Here is a 5068-nt window from a genome sequence, read left to right as displayed (position 1 = left end):
ATGCGCAGAGGGAGGGAGCGGCGCGGCGTGGCGGTGGCGAGGAGCTGGAACTCCGCTCCTGGCAGCTTATGCTGGGAAAGAGCCTCTACCCTTAGGAGGGATGTCTCACCCCTGAGTCTTAAAAAGTAAGCTAGTCGTACCGAGCTAGCAGGGGTTTAGTGAAGATTAGAGGTGTTTAGGATGTATATCTGGCACATAAATTATTCAGTACCTCTCTCAAGATTCCCTTCCCCGGTGTACACCCTGCACATTTCTTGAGAAACCAGCTGGAGAGTTTCTGCCGACTTGGCTGAGTTGAGAGATTACTGAGATACTCACTCCTACTGCCTGGAGCCAGGCTTTTGTCCTTGTCCTTCAACCTATGCATCAAATTTTAGACGCAAGCCGAGAGAAGGAAAGCTGTGTTTGGATTTCATCTGTGTATCTGCTATCTATCTGGGACCAGCATGGTTATTCTCGAATGAGAAAAGCAACAAGCTAGCAATTCGGTATTAATACTAAAAACCGTTCATGTGTAAAAAACTGTTCGTATACCAAACTTGAAAGCACGCTCTCATCTGCAACCTCCCATATACACTCCACACAACTTTCCCCAATGTTAACATTTCACAGAGCCATGGTACCTTTATCAAAACCGAGAAAGCAATTCGGGTGCAATTGTATTAACGAAATTACAGAGTTTATTCAGACTCCGTCAATTTTTCCACGAATGCCCTTTTACTGATCCAGGATTCTGTCCAGATACCACAATACATTTAATTATCATGTCTGTTCCAACCTGTAAGTTTTTTGGTCTTTCCTTGTCTTTCATGGCATCCACATGACTGAATAATAGTGGTCAGGTATTGTGAAGAGTGCCTCTGAATTTACGTTTGTCTAATGATTTCTCCTTATTGGACTGAGATATATATTTTTAGGAAGAATACCTTGGAAGGATGTGCCCTACTTATGTATCAGGTGACACGTGATAGCAACATGATTTGTCATACTAATCTTTAGTACTTGGTTAAGGTGGTATCAGCGGGTTTCTGCACTATATATTTAGGATTTTTCCATATGCAGTCTACACTTAAGAGTGGATTGACTAAGTCCAGTGCACACCCAGGGACAGAGGAAATTTGCTCCATTTCGAATTTATGGTCATATTTTAAAACCACCAGGTGTGTTAGAAAATTTGAGGAGAAACTCTCTGAGGCTACCCAAGTATCCTGTTTATATTTAGAGTTTTGGCCACTAATTTTTGCTTTCATTGTTGGGTCTTGCCTGCAACCACTTTTACTGTGGTGTTTTGTGTTTTTTTTTTAAAGATTTTATTTGTTTATTTGACAGATAGAGATCACAAGTAGGCAGAGAGGCAGGCAGAGAGAGACAGAGAAGCAGGAAGCAGGCTCCTGGCTGAGCAGAGAGCCAGATGCAGGACTCGATTCCAGGACCCCGGGATTATGACCTGAGCCGAAGGCAGAGGCTTTAACCCACTGAGCCACCCAGGCGCCCTACTGTGGTGTTCTAAAAGGAGATTTTTGTTTTATTTATATGTTTATTGGGATTCTTCTGTAAAGGGAAGATTTTCATTTTCCTCATTTATTTATTCCATCATTTATTTATGTCAGTACGGGCTCATGGATAATCTAATTCATTCTCCAGGGTTGTTACTCAACCCTGCCTTTTCCACCCAACCCTTTGATCTGTTTTATGTTTTACAATTTTACCCTTTTCAGAATGTCAACTGCATTATATAATATGTATCTCCTGAGTTTGGCTTTTTTTACTTAGAAAAATTCATTTAAGACTCATTTGTGTTTAAAAAAAAAAAGACTCATTCATGTTGTTGGTCCTTTTCTCAAATCAGCTCCTTTCTCTCCACTCTTTTCATTTCATCCATGATATTATTATGTTGCTCAAATTGTCCCAGCTTGGGCATTGAGAGCTATCAAAGGTTAGCTTTTAGGTCCTTTTAACAAATCCTTATCATAGTTTCTAAAGGACTTCCTTACTTTTGACACACAAGGTGCTCCAGGCTCCTTGTATTTTCTGTGTCCAAGCCCTGGAATCAGACATTTTTCCAAGGAGCCCTACTTCCTTTTATTGGAGAAACCAAGATCTGAGCTCTAGGTGTGCTGATTGGTACTGGGTGAAACTTTCTAGATGTTGTCTGCCTACATATCTAAGAAATAGTTGTATGTATACCAATCCATGCTAGTCATCTGCCTCACAGTATCCATATTTCTATATTGATCTGTATACATCTGTATACAGATGTGTTACATGCACATGACTACCTATTTGAAAATTAATGGGCTAATATTGATATCTTTTAGTCTAACTCAGGATTCATTCTAGCCTTCCCACCCACCCCTTGCTTATTTTTAACTTCATCCATACACTGAGATATCTGGTTACCATTATTGACAACATATGTATTCTTTTTGACCTTGTGTACATGTAAAGTAGTTTCAGAATTGCTAACCCCTGTGAGAATTTACCAGCCGGAGTGTTTATGTACAGTTCTTTTTGTTTTCAGTCTTAATGTATCCAGTCAAAATGTAGTTTTACGGAATCATTTAGGTCAGCTCCTTTCCCCCCATTTTTAAAATTCAGGTTACATGATACATTTGTAAAACAGAGTCACTTGTCACAGTCTGCTTTATATCTGTACACTATTTGATTTTTTTCTTTATTTAAATTGAGTTACATTCTGTCTTGGTGCTGTACAGCTCTGAGTTTCCAGGAATGCATCACCCTGTACCATGCACAACAATCCTATTATTATAAAAATTCCCCTTGGGTGACGTGTTCTTACTCAACCCCTTCTTCCTCCCTTAACCGCATCCACTGATTTGTTCTCTCTCCTATAATTTAACCTTTTCAAAAATGTCAAAATAGATTGATACAAAATGCGGTTTTTAGGTTTGGCTTCTTTCACTTAAGCAAAAGTCACTTAAGATTTTTCCAATGGTAGGGGCGCCTGGGTGGCTCAGTGGGTTAAAGCCTCTGCCTTTGGCTCAGGTCATGATCCCAGGGTCCTGGGATCAAGCCCCACGTCGGGCTTTCTGCTCCGTGGGGAACCTGCTTCCTCCCCTCTCTCTCTGCCTGCCTCTCTGCCTACTTGTGATCTCTGTCTGTCAAATAAATAAATGAAATCTTTAAAAATAAATAAATAAAAATTAAAAAATAAAAGATTTTTCCTATGGTAGTGTGAGGCATTAATTTATTCCTTTTTTAAAATTAATGAATAGTATTCCACTTATAGATGTCCCACATTTTATTCACCTATTGAAGGATATTTGAGTTTTTACATGTTACGGTGATTATTAATAGATACTATAAACATTTGTGTTGGGCGCCTGGATTATCAGTCAGTTAAGTGTTTACCTTCAGCTCAGGTCCTGATGCCAGGGTCCTGGGATCGAGTCCCACATGGAGCCTGCTCCTCCCTCTACCTTTGCCTCTCCCCTGTTTGCGCTCACTCATTCACTCTCTCAAATAAGTAAATCTTTAAAAAGAGAAAAAAACAAACATTTGTGTTAAGGCTTTTGTGTTGACTTAGTTTTCAATTTACTTAGGTAAATACACAGGAGTAGGATCACTAGGTTGTGTGGTAAGTACATGTTTAAATTTATAAGAAATTATAAAACTGTTTTCCAAAATGTTTGTATTATTTTGCATTCATACCAGTAATGAATAAGAGATGTTTATTTTTTAAAGATTTTATTTATTTATTTGAGAGAGCGTGCACATGAGCCTGAATAGTGGGGAGGCAGAGGGAGAAGCAGACTCCCTGCTAACCAGGGAGCCTGACATGGGGTTCAAGCCCAGGACTCTGAGATCCCTACCTGAGCCAAAGGCAGGTGTTTGACCAATTGAGCCACCCAGGTGTCCCCATGAATGAGTTCTTGTTTCTCAAATCCACAGTGGTATTTTGTATTTCTAGCATTTGTTTGTCTTTCTATTCTACTAGGGGTGTAAAGGCCTTATGGGCAGTTTAAATTGCATTTCCTTATGAACTAATGTTGTACATATTTTTCGTATGCTTATGTGCTAGCCATGAATCTTCAGTAACATGTCACATCTTTTGTCTTTTTTAAAGTTGGATTGTTTATTTTATTTCTATTTCTAAGAACTCTTTGTATATTCTGATACAAATGCTTTGTCAGAAATGTGATTGGCACATATATACATTTTTTTTTTTTTACCAGTGTATGGATTGCCTTTTCAGTTTAACAGTATCTTACACAGAGCAAGAGGTTTTGATTTTCATAAAGTTCAGTTTATCGGTTTTTCCTTTTATGGACTGCGATTTGGTACAAAACTTAAAAATACTCTTCGCCTAACCCAAGATCACAGAAATTTTCTCCTATCCATTCATTTTGAAGTTTTAGAATTTTAAGTTTACTGAAGTCTAAAATCCGCTTTAATTTTTGCAGATGTAATGTATAGGTTGGTGTTCTCTTTTATTTGTTTTCATTTTTTGCATTTGAATGTTTAACTGTTCCAGCACCAATTGTTGAAAAGACTTTCCCTTCTCCCTAACTTGGCGTTGTACCTGTGTCAACAACCAAGTGGCCGTATTTGTGTGCCTTTATTTTTGTTTCTCCTGTTCCCTTCCACTGTTCTCTGTGTCCATCCTTTCACCAATACCACACTGTCCTTAATGTTACTGGTTAGATGAAGTCTTGAAATTGGATAGTGTGAGACCATCAACGTTATCTTCAAAATTGTTTTCACTGTTCTAGATTTTTTACATTTTAATGTTAATTTTATAATAAGCTTGTCATATCTATACATAGGTGTGCTGGAATTACACTGAGTCTACAGATTATACTGGGAGGGATTAACACATAATATTGAGTGTTAGAAGCCAGGAACATGTGTATCTCTTTCCATTTATTTGGATCTTCCTTTATTTCTTTCATCAGTGCTTATAGATTTCAGCATACGGACCCTATACATATTTATTAAGTTTTACATCAGTATTTTGGTTTGGGCACTTTTAAAAATTACAGAGGGGGCACCTGTGTGCCTCAGTCAGTTAAGTGTCAGACTCTTAGTTTCAGCTCAGATCATGATC

Source organism: Meles meles, chromosome 13, assembly GCF_922984935.1.
Source record: "Meles meles chromosome 13, mMelMel3.1 paternal haplotype, whole genome shotgun sequence".
Taxonomy (NCBI): Eukaryota; Metazoa; Chordata; class Mammalia; order Carnivora; family Mustelidae; genus Meles; species Meles meles.
This window is presented reverse-complemented; position numbering follows the sequence as displayed.